This window comes from Haemaphysalis longicornis, unplaced genomic scaffold (assembly GCF_048455015.1).
Source record: "Haemaphysalis longicornis isolate Haplotype H1 unplaced genomic scaffold, Haemaphysalis longicornis Haplotype H1 scaffold_76, whole genome shotgun sequence".
Taxonomy (NCBI): domain Eukaryota; kingdom Metazoa; phylum Arthropoda; class Arachnida; order Ixodida; family Ixodidae; genus Haemaphysalis; species Haemaphysalis longicornis.
In genome coordinates, this window is record NW_027526436.1 from 14,620 (window position 1) to 42,057 (window position 27,438).

General features: G+C 44.8%; 1 pseudogene; it reads left to right on the top strand.

Annotated features, from left to right (window-relative positions):
• Nucleotides 1–9,468: 9,468 nt before the first annotated feature.
• LOC144148082 (uncharacterized) lies at nucleotides 9,469–27,011 on the top strand (annotated as a pseudogene).
• The last annotated feature ends 427 nt before the right edge of the window (nucleotides 27,012–27,438 follow it).

Consider the following 27,438-nt stretch of genomic DNA (forward strand, 5'->3'; position numbering starts at 1 on the left):
GGGCATTAACAAGCTGCAGTCAAACTTAAATCACACAATTCTTCCAAAATGCATTTTTTTGGGTAGTTGTCTCCTAAATGCTTCATCTGAACTTGCAAAAACTTCGTCTGAACTTACGTACAGTGTGAAACCATATTTATCTTGAAGTCCGATTTTCACAATACTTCAACCATTAAATTTAATTGCTGCCATTGATACCTGGTCTACTGCCTGAAGCAAGATCTTCTTCTGAATGCGGTAGAATGTCATCTGGCTGATGCAGCAGATTCCGGCGCTGTTCAGGACGTTCAGGCATTTAGCAGGACTGCAGCCGTTGAAGAGGATCGCGGCAGCCAGGTGCACATTTCCCACCGCATACGTGCCCTCGTTCAACTGGCTGCGCCACTCCAATGTATGCGATGCGCATGTTGTTGTGATGACGACAAGAGAACCCGTCATCTGATAGTAAAAACAAGAAGGGTTGGCTTAGAAGTTGCAACACTCGTTTAGTGAAGCTTTGCACTGTAAGCGGCACACCTTTCCGCCAACCCCAGGTCTACTCAAAGCAGAAAACAAACTTTAACTGTAATATTAAAATCACGCAATAGCCTGACAATTATTAGGTCTCAGCTGAAGCAGGTTTTAGTTTTGTTTTGTGCGACTATACTTTTGTTTTGTGCGACTATTGTTTTGTGCGACTATTTTGTGCTACTTAGCTTTTGAGCTCACAGGCTCGAAAACATTAAAATAACAAAGAAACCTCTGACATGACGTCAGGTTTAAAGGAATGTGAGGTTGCTGCAGAAACTGTGAACAAAATGTACTTTTAACACTCATGCGTGACATATGGAATAGTTTGTACCCATATACAGATTTTGTTAGCGCTACAGTAAAGCCCACTTATATCGAACACGGATATATCGAATTATTGCCCATATCAAACCCTTGTATAATTTTGGTAAAAATTACATGCATTGAAAACTTTTTATATAAAACGCGATTTTGCTCACAATGGATATATCGAACTCTCCCGCGTGGGATTTTTTTTTGTTTTGCTCTCCTTAGGCATGCGGCAGGCTTTCCCGCATTACATCAGCGCACAGCGGTGGCACGGGTGTTGCTTGCGGCTCCCGTGCGAGCTCGGGCATCCAAACCGGCCGTGGCTGAGTGGACCAGCTCCACGCATGCATGCCGTTGGAGCCGAAAGCGCCACAATGGGCGCTGCGGGTTGCGGTGTCACCGAACTTGAAGTCGGCGCCACTCGCTGCGCACACTTGCTCGGTTCGCCGTTATTCGCTTGTATCCGTGCTTGTCTCCGCTCTGTCGAAGATGCCGAGGACTCCGTACCGCTTCCGAGCACGAGCGAAGCCGTGGCTGCCATGGCCCTGCTACTGCGATAATGCAGTGCCATTGAGGGCAGCGGTCCTGTGCTTGTCGACTGTTTAGATACCGTGGAGCAAGCAGTCAGCAGCAACGCGTTGCGCTCCAAGAAGCAGCTAGGCTACACACACGCAGTTCTTCCACCACAATAAATTATTGTTTTCTTTCAGAGAAAATGTCGTATCAATAGTGAACTGCAGGGTGGTAAGAGCTCAGTGTTAGCTCATGACTCCGTCGTCAAGATTGCCCTCGTGTAAGGTTTTTTTTTTTTTGCTTCACATTCTATGTCGAATTTTTGCTATATCTAACTATTTTACAGTCCTTGCGCTGTTCGATATAAGCGGGCTTTACTGTATGTGACTGACTGCTCAAAGGGGAAAATGCATACCCGCACTGCGGGAGTGACAGGATGGCGACATTTCCGGCAGGTCTCGAAGAGCTCCAAGAGGTTGCTTTCGCAAACGATAAACTTCCTTTTGACCAAGCTGGATACTGGAGCCGCACTTCCCTCACTGGCTCTGTTAAAAAAAAAAAAGAAAGAGCAAGAGAGAAAAAGAAACAAGACATTGTTAATGCGGACACATTTGAATTATTGAGAGTTATCCCCGGTTGAAATACACAGCATTTTGCTGGTACCTATACCTCAGTTTGAATTCCCAGTTGAGTTAACAAGGTCTTACTGAAGCCACATTTTTCAGTTCATATATGCCAATGCTAGTTGGAGTTATGTTTGCTCCAGTATATTATTCTGATAGATTAGAACACACCCCAACTGATTCCAGTAGTAAAAATACAGCAAACTCTCATTCAGATAAACTTCGTGGTTAAGACCAACAACACTTCTTTTGTAATGTGCACAAACCAAGAAATGTTCGCCTTCAAGGGAGGCTGAACTGAATTTGTCAAGCTCTCGTTTTTGCTTACACTGCATAGACTGGCCCAAATTAACACACTTTTCATCGTTTATCTGGGCGATAAGGCGGTATTTATCTCATAAAGCCTGAAAGAAACATTAGTATGCGCGGTTTGTGGTGGCTCCTCCAACTAACCGCAGTGACGTCAGGTAAACGTACTACGTGATTGGACGATGTCCAAGATTAGCATTCAAACAGGTTTCAGTTTCGGTTCTGTGAAACAACATGCTTGGCATCCAACAGTATTATTGGATGGGCATTCTAGATATCTCAGTAATCGCCATATAGCGCTTCTGTCATGTTATCGGCTGTAAAGTGTGTCAGATAAGCCAACCAGGACAGCTTAAAACTGTAGCAATCACTAGCCGAGGCCTACGCAGTGGCTGAACGCCCTCCGCGTCGCTGGAGACGCTCAAATGTGATGCGCTTTTCCCGCGTCTTTGGTGCTTGCCTCACTCATGCCTGTATCGTAAAAAGCGTGTTCGCACCAGGCCAAGGGTGTGCTGATTCAGGCCTGTGCCCACTGCCCGCAAGTAGTCGGTGCTCATGGCAACAGCACACCACCGAGAACTGACTACTGCATCAGTGTCAGTCTGCGCGCGTTCTGCAAACTTGCTAGTGGAACAATGAATGTTACGCACAAAAATGGTGAATTCAGTGTAGAAAACATAGGCAAAAACGAATAAATCAACTTACAAAAAAAAGGATGTACTCTCGGGGATTCGAACTTGCGACTTGCAAAATAACATACCTAGCGCTCCGGACCATTCAGCCACGAGAAAATGGTGACATTATTAAAATTAGGGGTGCCACCTGCCGGGTTTTGGAGCGGCCCGACAGGTTTTTTAAACAGCGGGCCGGTTGCTGGTCCATATCTAAAACCGGCCGTCATTGGCTGGTTTTTTGGCCCGTGGGCCGTGATTATATCCGTTTTGGCGTTTTATATGCGTCAATTCAACAACCAAGACGATGAATATGTGTCGACAAGCTGCGCAAAGACACGCGAGCAGGGAAAATACGCAGGCGAGCGCGCTGCCTGAGATGGAGGGGGACCTAAGGGAGGAACAAAACAAAATGCTACCTCCGCGGTCAGCAATTAAGGTTACGTTTCAGTGAACTCACTTTAAGTACAAACGTTTTGTTGATTTCTCTCTAAGAAAACACCACAACAAATGGCACTGCTTGTCAGAAAACATGGCGTCTTTTTTTTAACACAAAATAAACATTCTATATACCCCAAAATGAACATTCTATATACCCCCCCCCACCCCCCCGAATGGCCCGTTTCTTTTTTTCGGGGAAAAGTGGCAACCCTAATTGAACTAAGAAGTATATAATTTATAACCAGTTCACACTTGCATTTAGTCTCAGCATTTCAAGCAGCTTAGATGCCTATTTTTTGTATAGTGCTCGTGCAGTAAGCGTCTCCAAGATTTCCGCAATATCTCATGCCTAGCAATTGCATTTCTTGATGAAAAAGCATTCACAGATGTGTGGTTGACTGGTTGTGCTGCTGACCGCTGTGCTTGTTAACCCAGCGCAAAAACGTGCTTCCTACAGGTTTGTTTACAGGCAGCTTGGTCTTTACAACTGCAATGTTTAATGAATGATAGCTGAGGTAGTGCGACCAGAAATATCACTAAGTGCCATGATGCATGAAACCCTTGTCATAAAGACGCAATATGTTGTGCCGTCCGATATTTACACTGATGATGGGTGTGACGCTGTTGGCTCATGGCCCGATGAGGGCTCTATGAGTGATGCTGCTGAGCTGTCCAACTCTTGTGGAGTGCTTGGGTCGAAGTTTTCATCCAAGGGGTCGTCCTCAAATGTGAGGGACAGTTCGTGTCCCGACCACTCTGGCACCGGCGTAGACGCTCGACGTGTTTCCGCGAGCAGCAGGATTTCCGGAAGGGCCAAATCAGTTTGGCACGCTGCAGGCAGGGGTTGATTTAGTTTGATACAGTGCGTGATTGCGCTTGTTTACAGTACTTATCAAAGCTGTGTAGTGACATGCATCACTGCATCCCCATTTCTCTTGTCCTGCTTTCTGTCTGCGTCCTGATCGACTTTGTCTTTAGTTTGATAGACGCTTGCGTCGCTTGCAGTGCTACTTGCACGTCGCATTGTGATTGTGCATCAGAGGCAGTGGAATGTGGTGGTGGCTCATCGGGGCATGGCTCAGCCACAACCAAATTGACCGATGAGTCAACGGGACCTGCAGCATAAAAAAAGCCTGCAGGTAAGGCAGCGGCCAATGAAATGATAAAATTAATAAGCAAAAACTTCTCTGTATGCTTGGTGCAGCTCCTTTGTTTGAGCTATGGTCATGAAAGCAAGGACCTAGCTATTTTGCCGCTCTCGTTAGCAGCTGAACTCAGAACGCCCTTTTAATTACCCTGGAAAGTCAACTTCCCAACAGGCTTTATGAAGTTTAGCTGAAATAAGAGCCAGCCCTAATATTCAGAACTAGGTGCTTCTACGGTACATACTGAAACTCAGTTGTAACACGGCGAGCGCCCCGCTAAAAATCAATGCCGTCAGGCTAGCGGAGTGAAGGAATTATATGGATCCACCCAGACACTATCACTGGCTTCAGTTAATGTTTCCTCCACGGCCGAATGTTGCCGATCGACAGACAAAACAGTGGGACACACGGCAGACTGCACTGACTAACACATTCGGCACTTCACCAATGAGGCGTCATTTGCTGCGCACCCAAATAGCCAATATAACCTCCCCCCGTCCCCTATGCACACTAGAGTAGAACCTAGGCTTCCTAGCACAACACTTTATACTGGCTTGAGCACAACGTCTCGCCTACCTCGATGCACGATCGCCTACGTCGCGCAAGGTTAGCTGAGGGTAACGCGCTAGCATATACGAACCGGCGCTTGCAGAACCGTCTGTGCGAAGGTCCACATCAGCGGCGTCCAACAAGCTGCCGACAGAGCTCTGGCTGCTTCCAGCGCAACCAGCGTCGATGCACCCCTGCGTGAGCAGTTGAAACGGCAAACATCACGATCCAGCCAGAGCATACGAACAGCCACGTTCAGATCATAAGGCGTCTACTAACCTCGGATTTACGGAGCTTCGGTTGTGTTGGACCACCGTGCCCAGGATCTTCAGCGGTGGGCACGCCAATCGTGGGCACGGCACCAGGCAGAAGACGCACATTGGTATGTAGGCGCAAATCTGAGTGGAGACGCCCGAACTCCTGCGTCAACTTCGGGCTCTGCAAGTAGCACTCATCTGAGAAGTGCAGCGAGCAAATTCGGCTGCACGGCTTCGGCGACCAGTTGTTCGTCCCGTGGGAAAAAATGCAGCTTGGCGCCGTCCGTCGATTTACTAGGACAGGCTGCCACTGAGCAATACTTTGCGTTCCGTGAACTTGCCATAGAGCTTCGGCGAACTCGGCGACGCGCACGGGCCGCTCAGACACCACACAGTCTTCGCACCAGTCCAAGAAAACAGCAAGCGCGAATTGATGAGCAAATCAGTACAAAACGTGAAGTGCGCAGTTCGCCAGCCTTGCTCACAGTGGTATGGCGGTATCGCAGCCAAGCCTCCTATCGAAGCGAGACCGCACACAACAGCGCAGGCTATCGTTTCCGGTTCCGGAAACAACTGTATGACGTCATGCTGAATCGGCCGCAAATGTAGGCCAGTCTTTCGTCACACCCATAGCGATTTCGCTAATGCTGCCGATTTGTGAAACCTCGCTGCCAGGGCAATTAAAATCGATTTTCGATGCGTTTCCGGCCTCGGATCGCTGCAAGAATTTCTATGGGGAATCTGTACAAACTACTGAAGCCAATTATATCGTTATTTAGGCCTCTAAATTTGGTGTCAGTACTCCTTTAAGACTTGGGCGGTTATATTCGGCCTTTATGCTGTCCTGTGCGGCTTAATATTCCTCCCGAAACGAGACGACGTTTACTCCATACCAGTGTCTTGTAAGGGAAATGCTTGACATCTCAATTGGCTCAGACAGGACATGATTACAAGTTCCGTGGCTGCCAGCGCTGTTCTCGAGCCCTCCAGCGTAAACTGTCTCCACAGTTGATTTCAAAGACTGCATACACGGAGAAGAAAGATTTTACAATTACGTTGAGCAATCACGACGACGTACTGTTAGCGAAACAAAAAACGGGCATAGGCCGGACAAGCGCTGCGCAAAAAAAAAGTCGGAATTGCATTTCAGAAAAGGCCTGACGACTGCAGTCCTTTCCCCTTCGTCCTGAAGGGCTCTCGCTTTTTACTGAAGCACCTAGTAGAGCTTACTGTGCCACCAGGCAAAGTCCACAGTGACCGAAACGAAAATAGAAATGGTTGCCTTGATTTTTTTGTCTCGGTTTGAAGCACGCCCACGTTGTTACCTTCACTTTGTATATAGTAATTGAAACTTTAGTAATAAGTATTTCTCCCCACATTTGGATTTCTTTATAACAAGTTGTTTCGGCCCCATTCGAATCGTTATTAGATTCGGGACATATTAGACTCGGAACATCGAAACGAAAGCCATGCTGTGGGATTTGTTCCGGTGTTCTGAGCTACCAGCGATGTCGGTCGAACCGATGTCCTTTTTTCCTTGAGGGTTCGTCCGGCAGCAAATAGTGCTCATCTAAGGCAAAGCATCTCATCTTAGTATTCCCTGCTTCTATCCTGTACTTTTTCTCGTAGACGCTGAATTGCGCCTTCCAGTCATAGTCCAATTGAGAGTCAATACGGTACAATAAAGGAAAATCAGAGACCTCGAGAGGCTTACACAACCTCAAGCTTGAGGTTAATATTGTTTCACTTCCTCATACCCTGATGAAACACAGTAATTTAAGAAAGTGCAGTAAGAGCTCTGTTGTTCTATTTTTTTTAGCCATTTACCAAAGTAAAACATTCAAGTACTTCCACTACTGTGAATTAAGAACGCCAGCGAAGCAGTATTTTGGGAAACCAAATATAGTTATGTATGGCGACTTACAACGATGCAAAAAGCGAGCATAAGCATATCTTAGAAAAATATTTCAAATTATTTCTCTGGTGATGTTTGCCGAGCAGATATTGATTAAACAAGAGTCTAAGCCGAATTCTCTAACCATGCTCCGTGTGTAGACAGCGACGTATTAAGAGAAGACAGGAATCGTGTAACGTATACCATGCCACTGTAAAATAGGTGTGACGAGGTAAATAAAACTCGACGTAATGAGAGAGTCTTGTGGTGGTCAAACTTCAGCATGGTTTTTTTTTCTAAGACGCCTTCATTGAATTGGGAAATACAGAGCATAATAGCATAGAACTTGAACGAGTGAGTGAGATTCTTTCTGGAATCGACCCCATACACGCAAGCAATTCTCGTCATATTATAGCAGAATAGCACGAAAACGCGGCCTAGGTGGATAGCATTCATGAAGGTAACATTGCGCGCACTAGACAATGAAAATCTGCTCTGGTGTTGGGGTCTTTTTTAGTTGTGTCCCCATGTAGTGCGCGCAAAGTAACCGTCATGAACATTCGGCAGCGGAGCTTCGCTGCAAAACTGCTGCTATCCGGTTGCTTGTCTGCAAGTAACGTAGAAAGACGGTAGCAATTAATCTTTATTAATTCACTGATTGTAGGGTCTAATACGCCGACGCAACGCAGGCGATGAGGAGCCCCGTGGTGGAGGGCTGTGGACTAATTTTGACCACATGGGATTCTTTAACGTGCGCCGGAATCTCGTACAAACGGGCGTTTTTGCTTTTCGCCTCCATCAGAAAAGCGGCCACTGCGGCCGGGAATCAATCCCGCGTCCTTGTGCTGAGGAGCACAACGCCTCAGCTACTAAGCCACCACGGCGGGTCGCATTCCAACTCCGGCCTCGTAGGAGCTCTGATTTCTCTCCGTAACCACCCTGAAGCTTTTCCGCACCTTCTCTTCGCTATTCACCGCCGCTTCACCACTGTGAGCCTTACCACCTCCCACTAAATTGTACAATTCCTGTCTCTTTTCCATCTTACCCGTTCAGATACTGCCACCTTAACCTTCCCCTTCCCTCCTCCTTTTCAATATACTCCCGGGTGCACTGCCCTTCCGCCCTTTCCATTCCTCACATTAACTTGAACGAATTCTCCCTTTTCATTTCCCAAATCTGTCTCGCCCTTATCTTATCTGCACCTGATATTTCCCATAGACCTGGATTTGCCCCCACGTTAGTGCCCCTCCTTTTGTTTTCCATTTCCTTAAATGCTCTACTCTTCTTTCCCACCAAGGTTCTGCTCTCTCTCTCTCTCTCTCTCCGGTGGTCTTTACTTCTTTTACCAACCTACCTTCATTTGCCCTCAAATTCCATACCAAGTTTTATATCGTCTCCCATATAGTTTTCTAGTTCTCTGTCTTTAAGCTCAGCGTATATATGATGCGGAAACTGATTGGATTGTCGACCGTCGCTCCTAGACCTTTTTACAGCAGTGACTGATGTTACAACGATGATATTTATAATGACGAATGAATCATTCTAAATGACTTCCTTATATGTGTGAGGCCCTGCAGTATGATTAGAGAATAACGAAAAGGGAAAGCCATGTCTGAGTAAAAGTTTGATTTCACCGAAAGGGCACTAAGTGTTGGCCCATTTGCTCGGGTTTCTAGTGCTGAGAAAGCACTCCACAGTCATTTGTACTACCCATTTGTAAGCTTATGGCATATATGGCCCCCGCAGGGGGCATCTGCTAAAGCAGATGTTTGCGTGTACTGTGCGACACCACGGACCCCGAGCACCCACGTCTAGCCGTACGTGGCAGCGCCGTGACCGGGGAAAAGAGGGTCCTGGTGGTTGAGCCGACGCCGAGTGCTTGGACCTTTAAGGCCCCTTGGCGAAGGCAACACACCACTTTGGCCTCCGCTTCTCGTAGACGGCACCTCCGGTCTGACCCGCCCGGGGGGAATCGGCAGTCGCCTTTTCCTGTCCTCCCCTTCAACCTTTCACTTTCCTATCTTCTCTCTAACAACTTTCCTGTCGTCTCGTTCTTTCTCAGTTTCCTTTTTTCCTGGCGGCTAGGGTTAACCTTGTGTGGCGGACAACCCTGTGTTCAGCCATATTTGGTTATAGTCGCGGTGTACAGCTGGCGTAGGCATGACTTGCTCACGAGTTCATGTCCCGTCCCCTTGTTGGGCTCCATGGTGGGTGGCTGGCACCACGGCCGAACAGTTTTTTCAATTTATGGCTTCCTTTTTTCGCCCATCTGATCCCTCTCGTAAAAGAGGAGGCACCGATGCAACCACCCAGTTTTTCACGAAGAACGTTGCCAACTTTCCACGCTTCCACGTAATACACAGCAGTGACGAAGAGAAGACTGCCCGACTTGTATCGCCATTTCTAGTCGCAAAGACCCTAACTGCCACCATTGGGGAAGGCTATAAGATCAAGAAGCTTGCAAATGGAGACCTTCTACTCGAAGTACTTTACAAACATCAGCTCGACAAGCTCTCAGCGTTAACTTCTTTCGGAGAAATTCCTGTAACTGTCAGTGAGCACCGATCACTAAATACAGTCCGCGGAGTCATCTCAGATGACGACCTAAAGTATGTGTCCGAGGAAGAGCTTCTAGAAGGTCTGAAGGAACAAAATGTGGCAAATGTCTACCGTATCAAAATCAAAAGAGAAAACAAAGAAATTCAGACAAGGCATATCGTCCTCACCTTTGCATCAAGCATCCTTCCAGAATCTGTGGAGGTGGGCTATACCAAAATGAAACTTCGACCCTACATCCCCAACCCACGGCGATGCTACAAATGTTAACGCTATGGCCACGGCTCATTGAACTGCCGGGGCCAACAGACATGTGCGAAATGTGCCTCTCATGAACACCCTCCTGAAAACTGTCAAGCCCAAACATATCTTTGTGTAAACTGTGAGGGCAACCACGCAGCGTACTCACGTGTTTGCCCTGCATGGAAAAAAGAAAAAGAGATAATAACACTCAAAGTAACAGAGAACCTGACATTTCGCGAAGCACGGAGGCGACTCTCCTCGGCGCATACGCGACCCTACTCCGTTGTGGTGCAACAGGGCGCAGCATCACAGCGGTCTTCGGCGCTTGCTGAAGCCACACAGAGTGAGGTTCCAGCAAGGCACCCCGCGCCTCCGGTGGAAGCAGCTAGCGCTGCGCCACCACCTCCGAAGCGGGCTGCACGGACCCCTGGTTCGGCAGTCTCCAAGGCCTCACCCCACACGGTGAGGTCAAACAGTTCGACACACGTGCGTTCTGCACGAACCTCCAGCGTCTCCGAAGAGACGATGGACACATCTGAAGGAGGTTCTGCGCCCTCTACGTCGGATGGGCGGCGGAACTCCCTAGACAACATAAAGAGAAACAAGCCCCGAATCACAGGACCGAAAACCTAGTTTTCACCCCACCAAAAAAAGCAGCATGGCATTCATTGTCCACTGGAATTGCAGAGGACTTTTAAATCATTTAAATGACATCAAAGACATCTTCGCCACACACTCTCCTGTAGCCGTTTGTGTTCAGGAAACAAACTTAGGTCCTAAACACCATAATATACTCAAAGGTTACCAGGTCTTTCGCTGCGACCGAGAGCAGGCGAGTAGGCTCTCGGGCGGAGTGGCAATAATTGTCCAAAATGGCATAGCAACTCGAGAAGACAAACTTAAAACTAGGCTAGAAGCAGTGGCGGTCACCCTGCTTGCATTTAAAACAATTACAGTGTGCTGCGTGTACATTGAACCACACCTCACAGTAACACTGCAAGATTTTGAAGACTTGGTAAACCAACTACCGGAGCCTTTTTTAATAGTTGGCGATTTTAATGCCCACTCTTCTTTTTGGGGGAGCGAAAAAACTGACGCAAGGGGGCAGATTTTAGAGGATTTTATTTTATCCAATAATGTTTGTCTTTTAAACACCGGCAAACCTACATACTGCTCTCCAAGCTCAGGCAAAATGAGCTGCATAGATTTATCCTTTAGTTCACCGAGTGTTTTTAGCGATATTAAGTGGGATGTCATTGATAACCCATACGGGAGCGATCATCTACCTGTAATCATTAGCGTAACATCATCATCACCAACCATTATCCCGACAAAGCCACGCAGGTGGAAACTTCAGTTTGCCGACTGGGGTCTTTTTACTTCCGAAGCTACTTTAGACCAAGTTTTTTCGGACACACTGAGCATCGACGAATTGAATGAAAGGTTTACATCTTGCATTCTTAAGGCTGCACGCTTAGCTATTCCACAGTCCTCGGGAATGGTGAGACAAAACAACAAAGTATGGTGGACACAAGAGTGTAAGGAAGCCAAAAAGCAGCAAAACAAAGCATGGGGAGTCTTGCGAAGATATCCAACGCAAGAAAATTTATTAGAGTTTAAAAGGAAACGAGCTAAAGCCCGATACATTCGGCGGAATGCCGAGAAACATTCATGGAAAAATTACGTCTCGTCTATAAGCAGCTCAGTCACGTAACAATAATGTGGGAGCAAGTTCGGAAACTCAACGGCACGTACTCCCCTTTTACAGTTCCTCTTCTAACAGCACCTGGTGTACAAAGTAGCCTAGAAGAGCAGGCGGATATACTGGGTGAACATTTCTCCAGCGTCTCCAGTTCTGTGCATTATGCAGAAGCATTTTTAAAATACAAACACACTGTAGAGAAACAAAAACTTCCAACACACGGTGGTATAAACGAACCTTATAATAGTTTAATAACGCTCCAAGAATTGAAGAGAGCTCTATCGGCCGGTAAGCAGACTGCACCCGGCCCAGATGATATACATTATGAAATGCTCGCACATCTTTCGGGTCCTTCTGTAGAAGTACTTCTGAAGTTTTTTAATAAAGTTTGGGTATCGGGAAGGATGCCGGTAGCCAGGAAAAAAGCATTCATTGTAGCTTTACTCAAACCCGGAAAGCCGCCAACCTCCCCAAGTAGTTATAGACCAATAGCCCTCACGAGCTGTCTAGCCAAAACTTTTGAACTTGTCGTGAATACCAGGCTAAGTTTTGTACTACAATCAAACGAACTTCTTGACATTCACCATTGCGGGTTTAAAAAGGCGTGCTCAACAACTGATCATCTTGTCCGCCTCGAAAATACCGTACGAGAAGCATTCATACACAAACAACACTGTCTTGCTGTCTTTTTTGATCTGGAGAAGGCTTATGACACTACGTGGAGGTTTGGAATAATGCGGGATTTAGTAGAGTTAGGCATCCGTGGAAGAATGTTGAATTGCCTGAATGATTTCATGGCAAACCGTTCATTTCAAGTACGCCTGGGCTCAACCCTCTCGAGAACATTTGTACAGGAGAACGGGGTCCCTCAAGGGTGTATTCTAAGCACAACACTGTTCGTTGTAAAAATGAACTCCATATGCAAAATAATTCCGAAGTCGATTATGTACTCTGTCTATGTTGATGATCTTCAAATTGCTTGTACATCTTCCAATGTAGCAACATGCGAGAGACAAGTACAGTTGACTATAAACAAACTGACAACATGGGCAGACAGAAATGGTTTCCAGTTTTCAGCACGCAAAACAGTGGCTATTCTCTTCTCTCTCAAAAGAGGCTTACAGACCAATCCGACCCTACACCTCAAGGAAACCGACTTACCCATACAAAACGAACATAAATTTCTAGGCATAATGTTCGACAAAAAACTCACTTTCCTGCCCCACATCAATATGCTTAAAAAGAAAGCTTCGCGAGCTCTAAATATACTTAAGGTTCTGTCACGGAAACACTGGGGTTCCGACAGATCATGCCTTCTACAAGTTTATCGCTCCGTTGTTCGCTCCTGCCTAGACTATGGTAGCATTGTTTATGGCTCCGCGAGACAGTCCTACTTGAAACGATTGGATCCCGTTCACAATTTAGGTTTACGTCTCTCGTCTGGGGCGTATAGGACATCCCCAATAAACAGCCCCTACGTAGAAACAAATGAACCACCACTCACATATAGAAGAACAATGCTCACATGCTCATACGTACTAAAGATCCGTTCACTGCCGAAACATCTGTGTTACCCCATAGTTACAAAATGCCCATCTAGAACACTGTTCAATAATAAACCCCAAGCTATCAGACCATTGCTTCTTCGGTTTGAAGAGAGATGCCAAGAATTCACTACGCTGCATACATTACCTCAAATTTCCCATAGACAGAACCAACTACCCCCTTGGTATAGTTTTCCTACAACATGTGACTTCACACTAACACGCCTTCAAAAAAAGCAGACACCGCAAGAACATATTTTGCAGGAATTTTTGGCACTAAACGAAAAATACAAAGATTACACCTCATTTTACACAGACGGTTCCAAAACATCATGCTATGTTGGGAGTGCAGTAGTGCAAGGGAAATGGGAAAAGGTGATCAGGCTACCCCAGTGCGCTTCGGTTTACACAGCTGAATGTTATGCCATTGCTGTGGCGGTAGAAAGGATAATGAGGAATAAAATTAAACGCAGTATTATATATACAGACTCTCTCAGCGCAGTCACAGCAGTGCAATACAAAAATGCAGCTCAACCTCTACTAGGAGAAATAATACACAATTTGGTAACAATCACAACACAAGGACAGGAAATTAAGTTGTGCTGGGTCCCTAGCCATGTGGGAATCAAAGGAAATGAGAGAGCCGACGCATGTGCCGCACAGGCGGGTAACGGAACAATAGAGACAGTACAGATTCCTCACAGCGACTGCATGAAATTTATACAGAGCAAACTGAGCGAAACTTGGCAGTCCTCATGGGATAAGGAAATCGACAACAAACTCCACCTGGTTAAACCCACGATAGAAGATGGGAATCAAGCAGACATGAAGAACGCCTCAAAGAAGTGATTTTATGCCGTCTCCGCATTGGACACACACATCTTACACATAACTTTCTTCTTATGAAACAAGACAAACCGAGATGTGAAGATTGTGACCAGGAACTTACAGTAAATCACATCTTATTCTCATGTACGAAATTTGAGGCCTTGAGGAAAAAACATTTTAGGCTGTTCTACAGCGAGCAAATTCCATTTCACCCCAGCCTACTTCTAGGAGAGAATGCTGTTGTCAAACTTCCCCCTGTCTTTAGTTTTTTAAAAGAAGCTACACTTCTAAACAAGCTATAACAAGATAAAGCAATCGGTTATTATCCACAAAAAACACAAAACCTTTTGTTTGGCGCATGATAGCCTTAGTTGCTTATGCGCCATAAAACACAACACAACACAACACAACACAACGCATATATGGCGCTCGAGAACAGCAGGTGTGCCGTTTTCGCAAGTGGCAACGGATGCTAGGGTATCGGCTGTGTTCGGCCACATTCGGAAGCCTGACATTACCTAATCGGAAATAACAAATCCCGAAGGCAATAATCAGTACCCCACCAATTATACGTTGGGGCGTGTATAAGAGAAGTGTTGCTTTTCTACGTTCCCCAAGAGAAATGTCACCTGATGATTATGCAGTGGGACCGACAGCAAATACAGAAATAAAGAATTTCTGTTAGTCAGTGTGTGAGGCCGAAAGAGTGTTTTTCTGTTGGTGAGGCTGTAGATTTGTTGTTGGCTCGGTGAACCGGTTGATTCATCGGTCCAATGGCCTGCCTGCATATTAGCTTGCAGGGCACATCCTATAGAACGTGTGACTGGCTAATAGGTCGCAAGCACGTCAGCCTTTCAGACTGAAAACAGCAAACCCAAATATCGAAAGGTTTTTTTTTTGTGTAGCCCACTCTTTATATTCAGCCCGCTTTGGCCAGATTTCGAGCCAACAGCATTATAACCGTCTTCTCGGCAAGTTGCAGACGCAGTCTTTGGGCGCTGGAACATGGTGCCCAAGGACTCCTTGCTGAGCCACGCACCGCAACCTTCATAGAGTTGCAGATCCTTTAAAAGGAAAAATGTTCTAAATTGAAAAGAAACTTAAAAAAGAGTAAAAGGAGTAGAAGCAAGAAAATGGAGCTCGACAGCCTTTTTACAGCTAAACTTTGACAACAATGTAAAGTGACTACAGTCCTGCTTCACAAATGTGAAGCAGTATTACGGCAATTTTGCGCCACAGAATAAACAATCCTACTGAGCGGAAAGCTCTTGTGGCTGAGCTTGAAAAAATCTAGCCTGTCTGGTTATTCATCATACCCTCTACTTTTCATTATCAAACGGTACCAGCAAATTAAAATGTCAAATAATGTAGGGTGCTTTCGAATCCGACAGCACTGAGCTTTGATAATTACTTGAAAATGACGGCAGCTGTTCGCTGGTAAGTTTGGTTCGAAGCAAGTGTGGTTTTTTGTGCCATATCTCATTCTTGAGAGTCACGCACATGGCTAAAAATGAACTTAGAGTTTTCAGACAATTTCCATTAGCTTTGGTTTCGTTTCTGCAATGCAAAATCTTTATTCAGCACCACTACATAATTATTCAACTTCAATCCGTATTTCCATGACGCCTTCGTCCTCTGCAACTGCGCCTAGACTAGAGCCGGCCGCTGTTGATGGTACTTAATCCATGCCTTATTTCGAGCTCCATCTGAAAGTCAAAACACAACACCGATTCGTCGGATATACATTTTAATGTCCTAAAATTCAGCGAAACATTCAACGAAAAATTTAAAAAGGAGAACAAGTGGAAAGTTGCTTGTGTTTGGAAGCAGCACATTGCCTCAATAATAGTTTTGTTGAATATATTTCTAGCGCAATGCATGCCCACCTCTAGGCGCCTCGATAAAAAAGTAAAGGAAGCTCAGACTATCGAGTAACACTTGAAGGTAGCGAAGCCTTACTCAATATTCAGGACCACCCCCACGGTTTAAGGCCACGATTGTAGTCGATTTGCTTCGTCTTCGCTGCCGCAATTACCTTTACTCCATTATTGTTGCTATAAGCGTCTGCAGTTTCCTTGTCAGGCAAAAAATGAGTGCTTACTTGCTTGTAAACCTTTCTGACATGAACAGAAAACTCGGTGTGCTGCTTAATGTGCCCCTAATTAGGTAATATCGAGAAATATACTAAGGCATTATCTAACCATTTACGCAAGCATGACTACATTGTACAATAAGGCGAAAAAAGGAGGGGTTTGTCAAAAAATAACTAGATTGAAAAGCAGGGCGCCCTACAAAAAACTTGTTGAACTCAGGTTGCAAGTTGATGCTTTTCAGAGGCGAAATCAGTGGTTGAATATTGAGGTTCCTTGAATAAAGTAAGCGGAAGATGAGCCTGTGCTTGAGAAGAAAAGTATATCAACGGAATGGCTAGGTGTCATGCCCATAACGAAGGTCACACTCTCGCCGTCTAGAAACTGATGTTCAAACTCGGTAAGATTACTACGGTAGCCGGAACTTTAGGCGACGTAAGCTGCGAGATGCTTGGCTGGCAAAAAATCAAAAACTTCTGGCTACTGCAGACCGCGTATATTTTAGTTAAAATATTACAACTGCCTCCAGGAATATCTTGAGTGCTCCAAAAGGATTCGAAAGGACCTGGGAGTGCAGTTGTATGTGGCATGCAAATGTGACAATTCTGAAATGTAGAGCAATTGCCAACACCGCTGTCGTCATTTGTATAAGTGCCTCCTACGCGCTCTAAGCAGTATCTGCATTCTTCGCCTATTCAAATTATATTAGGGTACATTTGTAAAAAAATAATTTGAACCCGTCTTCAACAGACACGGAGGACTTTTGCACATAAAAACGTACCCGGTGAACGGTCAAGTGTCGGTAGTCTGGAGGTTTTCTGATAATATTAATTACGGCTATGTTGTAGAGTTAACAAAACTTTTCAGGTGTAGCTCATGTTACATTCTCAAATTGCCTCAAGATGAGGGTTTTTTACCTTAGCAGGCTATACCGAAGTACAACAGAGCTGCCCTTGTTCCTCAGTTTTCCACAAGGCGGATTGCTATTTCATTTTTCTTCCAATACAGATGACCTTGACCCTTCTGTACTGACGTAGCTAAAGCACTATTTGAAGTGTGTTAGCTCCTACCAAATGGGAAGTAAAGTCCTTTTTACGCTCCTGAAATATTCATTCGCATGTGGTTGTTTAAAAAACCGAAAATGTTTTAAAGGAAAAATATGAATCTCGATGTAAATGCAAGAGCAAAAAACGTTGAAATTTAAGAGAGCATTTAACACAATCAGCCGCTATGATTACACCGATATGGCAGACTACTCATGACCTAATTATAACCAGATATGATCTCCACAGCATAGCCATTCGTGTTTCAACATGCTCCATTTGTGCTAAGATACCAATTTTTAAGCTAAATACGAGAGTTTGTTGAAGCGATGACAACAGGAACTTTTCCGGTTTCTGACGCATTGTTAAGAATATTTCGCCGTGCATCGGCTCGCGCCGCTGCAAAATCGTTGAATGACGATAGTCTTCTGCCACATGTACCACTTATGCTCCTCTCCCGTCTGTCTCGTTCGGTCACCTCTCACGCTGTTCCCACCCATTGGATGCTTGCAGAGCTGAGGTTTTCTGCGTTCGCTCTTCTGTGCCATCTGTGGAGACAGTGGAGACAGTATTCAAGGCGCCACAGCGAGGCTAGGTCGACCGACTTGTGGTGTTTCGTAGTTAAAACACGGTTTTTAATTCGTTTATCTTAAATGTACGTCGTAAAAATGGAGCTCCCATATCATTTTAACTAAGGGAACACCACAAGAACGAGTCATTTATTGACGCCCTTCCTCGCATCACTAATACTGTTTGATTGCGGAACGATGTTCACAAATTCGGCGCATATTTCTACATTTTTTACAATAAATATGTTCTGCCTGTTCAAACGTCTCACGCAATAATTCATTGTAACTTTTTCTGCTGCGCCTCATTCGACGGATATACGGGCAGACAGGCAGACAGACATGCAGACCGACATTTTCGAAAGTGGCTAGCCGAAGAGAGACTGTCGTCTTTAAAAGCTTCGGAAGATTTAAAGTTTGTATAAAGCAATACTGCTGGGATAAAGTGTTCTTACATAAGAATATAAGAAAAACATGACATGTTTTAGCAAGTTTAACACTACTGTCACGTTGGCGAAGGCGTCTCCGTACCGACCTCTGTCACTTTCAGATAGAGCGTTGGACGAGCGGCGAGCAGGAGAGCTGCTTCGTTGTTGACGACAAAGAGCCGAGAACAATACCTAATTGGTTTAGTGCACGCCGAGAGATGAACGCAGAGGATTACAAAAGCTACCTGCATTTCGGCATGTACACAGGACTAGAGCAGGGTAGCCGCAGGACCCGAGGCCGCTGATGAACGGTGCAGCGCTCGAGTGGAACGCGTATTTATAGCTCAAATAGCCAACGGTCTTCTGAACACGCTATTGAAAAAGTACAAAAACAAAACACCAATACCGTGACGCGCTCCGTAGGGCCGGATGCTGTCGCCGGAGGGATGGAAGGAAAGGCGGGGGGGGAAGGGGCTCTGATAGCACCGGTTGCAATAAGTTAGCCGCCGCCGCAGCCCCCGCTAACGGCTGCGCGAGGGGCTGCGCGAGTCCTATTTTCACCGTACGCTGCCCTCTCCTCTCAGCTTGTTTGCTAAGTGGGAAAGCATGTCGGCGCGCTTTCAGGCTGTGCGCTAACGGAGCTCGTGCGCCGCGTCAACACGTGCGGATACAGAGAGACAGCAGACGATCGGTACAGCACGTCAAAACTTACGTCGAAGGGAGGTGAAGTACAACGCAAAAGATCATGCTCGGGTGCTGACTCCGATCCGCTGCCCAGGCGTGTTCGAGAAGTTGCTCCACCACTACTTCGGACCGTACAGAGGCCTACGGCGACTCACCGACGTGAAATACTAGTCATCCCAGATGTAACTCTGCAGACCCGACGCCAGGGTGTCGAACCGGAACCGGAACCGAACCGAAAACCGGAACCGAACCCGAATTTTTGCCCGGAACCGGAACTGAACCGGAACCGTATTTTTTCCGCCATTTTCGAACTGAACCCGAACCGGAACGAATCAAAGGAACCGTTCCGAACCGGTTCCGGGGCTTCAAAAATGTGATTTCTAGTTTTCGAGTTCGGTACCCTACCTTGCGTCTGAAGATATTTTGCCACTTCCCGGACAGAACCATGAAATATTTTGCGTAGTCTGCAGTTCCCAAGGACCATCATGTTCTCTTCTAATTATTTCCCTCAATTTAATGTACTGTTGTCCGTATATACTATCACTTTGCGTTAGGCACTGCCCATCTCTCCCAATTATCTTTTACGTTTATAATAACTTAAGTTATAACGCCTATTACAAGGCAACATATCATGGAATATTCTTCATGGTTTCTCTACATGGTGTTTAAAATCGCTTAAAGTTTTTAATGTCTTGTTAATTCGCATGTATCCCTGTCTGCTTGTGAAGGCCTTCAGGGACACCATCAACAATACATCCATATCTTCCACTTATAGTTTGAATGGAAAGTTATATACAAACAGCACTGAGACACAAACACTCGCAGTTCTCAAAATTAACGTAACTTTTTCTTGAATACAGTGCCGTTGTGTCTTCGGTTACTGCTCTAAGAGAACATGAGATTTAAAAAAATGGGGAATCCTAATTTCCACTTTTAAAGTATATTTGATAGCATTTTTATGTTATCTCGAATCTGCTTAACCTTAAACTTAAGAGGTGAATGGATTGAAGTCGATTAGTGCGGGTTAGCGGGTAGACTCGCCACACCCCCTCGCCACATCGCCTCGCCACACCCCCTGTTTCCTGGACCACGTGTGGCTTTCGTCACGAAGTGGATCCTTTAAAAGAACGCTCCGTCCACCTCAGCATCCCTTGGCAGCGGAGGCAGCGAACAGAACGGTCGCCTGATAGTCGCCTTCCTATTTCACAGGTTTGAATATTCTGCAGTAATCTTTGTTCGCTTACTCAGTGACTTTTTCTGTTGCCTCTGGTGCCAACCACCCAGTGTCATTGCTATTGTGTGCCCTTGTGTATAATCCCGCATTCCTTTGGTCATTAAAACTGACATTGCTGACCTAAGACGCGAGATCGCTGATCTTAAGCGTGAATTTCGAGAAGAAGTAAGGGAAATGCAGAAAAGCTACGAGGAAATATAAAAAAGAATACGAAACCACTAAGAAAGAAAATGTGGAAATGAAAAAAAGCTGCGAATTCTTCAACAAAAGCTACGAGGAAATGAAAGAAGAATGTGAAACTACAAGAAAAGAAAACGCAGCTTTTAAAGTTTCAAGTTCGACGTTGTCATGATAACGGAAACCTCGTATACGAGTGACACAGTAGTGCTGCGCCTTTCGGGCTTCAACACATTGTTTCTAAATAGGTCCTACCGCGATGTGGCGGTGTGTTACAGCTCGTGTCTACACAGCTTTCTTGTAGTACCATGAACGAATTTTCGACAGTTACGACAGATTATGAAGCTTTAACGGTGCAATGTAAAAATGCAATTTTTGTTGTTGTGTACCGCCCCCCTGATGGAAAACTCGAAAATTGTTTCGCATTTTTAGAAGACCTTCTCAATTTTGTTTCGTCTTATGGTTTACAAATAACTATTGGTGGGGACTTTAACATTAACATATTACAGGCAAGCGCACATGCGCGTGATCTAGAGCTCCTTTTCGGTTATTTCGGCTGCATGAACGTGATCAAAGAACCGACTCGTATGGGCCGTCTTTCCCAAAGTCTTATTGATGTATTTACAACCAGTGATACAAGTAGCAGTACCATGTCCGGTGTGATTGGTGTACATATAGGTGACCATTTACCTATATATATGTTCTCAATGCACACAGAAATACTAATATGTAAGCAATTCCCCGAATCTTTTGCTTTTCACGATATTAATCAGAATACTTTGACTACTTTTCGTCACAAAATTCCCTCTATTTGGTGGAACCCTTTATCTCAGTGCACCACTGCAGATGATGCCTACGATACTTTTCTTGAATCATATAAAGATGCATATAAAAAGTATTTTTCTCTTAATGTCGTCAAAAAAATAAGAATATAAGGAAACCATGGATTACAGACGAATGTCTGAAGATGATCCGTAAAAAAGATTTATTGTACCATAAGTTTGTAAAAACAAAGAACAGGGACGATTTTTTAGCCTTTAAAAAGTACCGAAACTTTGTGACAGAGTTCTTACGCTATACGAAAAAAATGTACTTCGAACATGTGTTTTCTGGCGGGAATTGAATAAACTTTTGCACCCACTTACCCCCCGTAACGACGACTTTGAATTGACAGTAGATAATAAACCACTCAAGAGTCAAGAACTGGCAACCAAGTTTATTCACTATTTAACGAATGTTATGCAATGCTACCACAATGAAAGCGCTATGAGGTTCCTAAAGGATTCTAACCCCCACAGAGCCTTTTTTTCTCCGGTAACGCCTCAGGAAATATGGTCGATTTTCTTGTCAATAAAAATAGCAAGGCCATAGACATCGATAGGCTTCAGATTCGGCCTATTAAGTTTGTACTGGACCTTCTTGTATCGCCGCTTAGCTATATATATAACTTATGCCTTACTACTGGTGTTTTTTCCAAAAAAGATGCAGCAAGCTAAGGTCACGCTACTGTTTAAATCCGGGGACAAAATCAATTTTTCCAATTATAGACCGGTTTCTGTACTTCCAGTTATTTTAAAAGGCTAGAAAAAGTAATCGCGAAACGCCTTGTGTCCTTCTGTGACAAACACTCTATTATATCATCAAAACAGCTCGGTTTTCGGAAGCATATGTCAACGAATTAGCTTTATTAACGCAAAAAGAATTAATAATCCAGGGATTTGAAGAAAAAAAAGGTAACTTTAGTTATATTTATAGACTTTTTTAAAGGATTTGCTAAAATTAGTAATTTAACATTGCTTTAAAAATGACAACATTATGGATTCCGGGGGCTTTACTCTTTTGCAATCCTATTTAGGTAACCGGCAACAGGTCGTAGCAATAAAGGAACACAACTCTTCTTCACAAGAAGTAAGGGCTGGAGTTCCGCAAGGCAGTCTTCTAGGGCAAATCTTGATTCATATTTATATGAATGATATCGTAGAAATTACTGACATTGCACATTTTATTATTTACGCAGATGATACCAGCATTTTCTTTGAATCGTGTGATACTACTCAGCTTTTGCATTTAGCAAACATAACCCTCCAAAGGTTCACAAATGGATAAAGCAAACTCGTTAAAAATAAATACTAAGAAAACTAAAGCGGCGTTATTTTCACCAGCTCAAAGATCTGTTGACAGAATCCTCAGTTTTTACATCGTATCTGAAAAGATTTGTATAGTTCGTGAAATAAAAAAAAATAGGCATTGTTTTATTTGAACATACAAAATGGTTTGCCCATGTCGATCACGTCTGCACTAATTTATCTCGAGCGTGCGGGGTGCTTTGCAGGTTACGGCCTGTGGTTACATCAAATATGAAACTTATTCTTTATGATGCCATAATCACAGCTCACATCAATTACTGCAGCCTCGTATGGTTAACCAGTTCCGCAAAAAATATTAATAAGCTGCATTTATTTCAGAAAAAGCCCATTCGACATATCGCAACTGTACCATATGACTCTCACACCAACGAACTATTTCTGCAGTATAATTTGCTTCATGCCCAATGTATCTACAACTTTAATCTTCTAACAAAGTATAAAAATAGCTTGCAACCTAAGTCGATGTAGTTTAAGAAAACCGTTGGACGTACCGTACGACATTAGGGGAAGGAGTACATGGTTCGTGCCGTTTTCAAGAACGAATTATGGCAATGATAGGTTGCAATCCCGAACTGCCCGCCTTTTAAATAACCTAGCCGAGAGTGGCATAGCTATAAATACAATTTCTAAGTGAGACTTAAGGAAAAGTTTACTGCTGAACATAGAACATTTTTAACTGACAATCTATTAAGCGTTGTCTCTCATGGCAACCATAGTTTAGCCAAAATTACTTGTAATATTTCTCAAGCGTTTTATTGGCATTGTCTTCATTCCCTGAAAACTTTAGCATCTAAAAAGTACCGTACACTAATTTTTGCCAATATTGTGTGTATTTATTTATGTGGATACTTCTGTAGTGCAGATTTTAATGAGTGCATGCATACCTGTATATAACATGACTTTTTCTTCGATTTTTGTCTTTTGCTTTTTTGTGTCTACACAGGTTCCGTACATATCCAATATTTCTCTTTTTATATACCTGTGTACCCTGTTTTGTTTTTTGACCTTTATATGTATGTATGTACCTATGAGTTCCAATATGCGTGTATGTATATCATTTAATAAGTATATTTTACAAACTGTGAGCTATAGTGCGTTTTAATGCTTTCTTTTATGTTTGTATGTAATATCAACATGTTAAGGCGAGATTTCCTTTTCTTAGGATTATTTCCTGTGCGTATGCTTTAAACTCCTGTTTCTGCTCTGCCACGCCAACCGTAAGGTGCAAACACCTCGTCAAGCTGCAGTTTTGCAGCTTTTTGCGTTTGTCCTCGCATTTCTATGTATGAAATGCTCAATAAAGTTGAAGTTGAAATTAGTTAGATGAGTGAATGAGCTAATGTGAATTGTTGGGACTGGTGTGTTGATTAATTTTGATTAAAAGAATTAGCGTGTCAGTTAAGGCGGATTCGACGGTCGGACCAAACATGATATCTTTGGGGTCGTTTGCATTTGAAATTTTGCAACGTTCTCCTTCCCGACCAATCAGGAAATTTTGTCACGCACAAAGCAGCCGCAAAGTTATGTGAAGACCGCCTGAATGCTATAAAAGGTGTTTCTTTATGCCCGTATTGCGCTATTATGTTGTTGCTATATTAAAATTGACATCTGGGATTAAAGTTAATAACTAATTGCGTAATGCATATTGTATATTCATCAAAGAGTTTTCAAAACGTGTGTATATATGAGGGGAGACAGTTGGAAAGAAACTAAACTGCAAGAAAAAAAGGGAGGGACGATCAACTGGTTTGATGCAAGAGCCACCCGATGGCATTCTTCAGTACCTTCTCTTTGTGTTACCGTTCTGCAGCCTCCCACAGGTGTAGCATCTCAACCGCCGAACACAACCCCCTCTAAGCTGAGGCAGCGGCGACAGCACGTGCGCTTAGCCAAAGCGGCGTCAAAACTCTCATAACAGACCCTTAGCAGGCGTGGCCCAACTTTGCCAACGGTCGATTGCATGTTACAACACTTCCGATGATCAATCAGAGACCACCAACGAGACCAGTCATGATTGTATGGGCGCCAGCTCATACTGGCATCCACGGCAAACAAGATCATCAACCTCGTGGTTCTAGATTTGACTCGCTTAGCCGGCGCTGATGAAGCCCGGCCCGAGTGCATGCATCCTGCAGTCACAGACCAAGAAGTTACTCAGCACTCTGGCCTCTTCCATAGAACGTACTCCTCCCCGCACAAATCGCTACCGATTAACCAGGAAACATTACTCCGCGCCCTGTGGGCATACACCTTCCCACACAACGCCAGACTTCACCTCTTTGACGGGACACAACTCTCTCCATTGCGTTGCTTCTGTGGAGAGCCTGGGAACCTCATACACATAGTAGGCGGCTGCGACTAGTGTGCCGTAGATCCATCCAACCTTCACGTTTCAATACAGAACTGGGAGACAGCCATGGCCAGCTGCGGCCTGGAAGATCAGTTGTTCTTGATGGAAACGGCTGTCGATTCGGCCCCCTCGAATGAGGACGCCTCTCTTAAACATTGCCTCGATTGAATGAAACTTCATTTTCTCTCTCTCTACAAGTGATCATTACTGCTGCTTGTGACTTCACTTGGCTATCATCTTTCCTAGAGCCCAATCGCTGTCACCAGTCGCTGAGGGGCCATTAGCAAGTTCCTATCTCCAGTGGTTCCCTATCCAATGTCGTCCTATACCCGCCGTCAAATGAGTCTTTACAGCCATTCTTTCTTTCTAACAGCTCTGTTAGCACATAAAAGATGAGCAGTAGGAAATTTTTCTAAATGCCACCTGCCACGCTTGGCAGTCGGAGCCACATACTCGTCACACTACCATAGAAAACATTTTGCGGGTACAGTTAAAGGAGCTCTTCACCACCTTAGATAAACTCGCCGCGGTGGCTCAATGGCTAAGGCGTAGCGCTGATGAGCACACAGACGCGGTTTATATTCCCGGTCGCGGCGGCCGCTTTTCTGATGGAAGCGAAAAGCGAAAACGTCCGTGTGTCCGAAATTTCGTCGCACGTAAAGATCCCCAGGTGGTCAAAATTAATCCGGAGCCCTCCACTATAGCGCACCTTGTCGTCGGCGTTGCGACGACAGTAAAAAAACCCAACAGTAAAAACCCAACAGTAAAAAAATAAATAAATAAATAAAACTAGGTAAATAAATAAATAAATAAATAAAAGTAGCAAATAAATAAATAAACACTTTCGAAAACGCTTTGAATCTTCGTCGCATCTGGAAGCACTGCGAAAACTATAGCTATTGCCAGCACAGAGCCACAGTGCGTGATTTGCTCGTCGCTGCGGATACACTTAGGTTTCTGCTTCGCTTTTGTGGCTTTTTTTAGATGGCTATCAAATGCGTTCTATTCTGCAACTTAAGGAAAGCCGGCAAACAGCCGCTACACCGCTGTAATGACGTCATTCAGCGGTCGAAGAACGCGGAGACCGGGAAGGAGAGAAAAATATTTTGAGCAAGTTTCTATGTTATCTGACAAGGAGAGAACAGTAATTTTTGGCTGAGGCACATTGCGACCCCATAGTATAATGCGTTGGTTGACTACTTTCTGCAAGCACTCAAGATTTAGACAAAAGATGAAAAACGTGTTGCAGGGTCGCTTTAGTTTGGCGAAGACAAAATATTTGGACAAAGAAACCTTCATTATGAATTGTTGTTATGCCGATTTGATAAGGAAACAAAAAACAAGCACAAAAAATTAACAGAAAAAAACACGCCTGCTTTTTTTTTCTTCGAACCCGTTTGAACCCGTTTAAACCGGTTCGAACGGGTTCGAACCGGTTCGAACCGGAACGGAATGGGGCTCTGGAACTGAACCCGAACCGAACCCGAAAAAATTCCGGTTCGACACCCTGCCCGACGCCACCCACGAGCTGATACAGACTGTTCGCAACTCTATGCACCACAAACTCTCTGTTCAAACATTACAGCTACAATAAAGCTCTTGTAAAGCCCGTACCCGCCCCTCCTTGAATGAATGAATGAATGAATGAAGCTTTATTGTGAAACTACCAGCCGGTTTAGGTACCCTCAGTTCAGGGCACCTCTTCCAAATTTCTTTACGAAATCTGTAAGGAGGCGTTGGTAGTTTAGGGCTGTTGATTGGAGTGGTGCTCTCCCTCCGGGGAACGGGCTGCATCCTTCGAAGATGGGGTCCTCGTTGAGGGTCTTGCAGCACTTTGGGCAGCTGGGGGTTAGCGTTCCGTTGTAGAGGGCCGCTCTGGCTGCGGTGAAGAGGGTACCCATTACTTGTTCGTGCTTCGAGGGTACCAAAAGTACTTGTTCGTGTTTCGACAGTTGTGGATGTGGACGAACGTACGGATTAGGGTGATCGCGGAGGTCTTGGAGAGTAATGGGTTTCGGGGGTGTAGTTTCCTGGGGCTGGCTGCGGTTGCAGGGAGCCCGGAGAGCGGTGTCACGGGCGAGCTGGTTGACTCCTTCATTGCCCTCCAGCCTGGCGTGACCAGGCACCCAGTAAATCCTTACGTCTGCTTTGATGGTTTGAAAGAGTCTGTGTGTGCTAAGTGGGATGTTATGGTGTAGTAGGCGGGTGCATGCTTCTTGTGAGTCAGTATAGATGTTAAAGGGACTGTGTAGGTAAGCATGGTGGATAATGGCTGTTCCAGTAGGGTAGGTTTCTGCTTCTTTGCTATTAAGGCCAGAGCATATGTCGGAGGAGGAGAAGCGAGCATCGCACGTACTTACTGCCCAAGCCCAGATGTTTTTATTAGGGTGGCAGGCCGCGTACGTGGAAACATGTTTTTCATTAAATGCTTTAGTGATCTTTTTAAAAAATGTTTGGCTCGGATTTGGCGTCTTTCTTCGTTTTTGCGAGCCGCCATGAGCCTAGGTATGGGTGCTACAGCGATGCGGGCATGGTCTTCGCGGGGCATGGCTAGGTTTGCCGTTGTAACCGGACGAGCGGAAAATCCCAAAGAACCTAATAATTCCCTGCCTGGTTGGGTGTTCC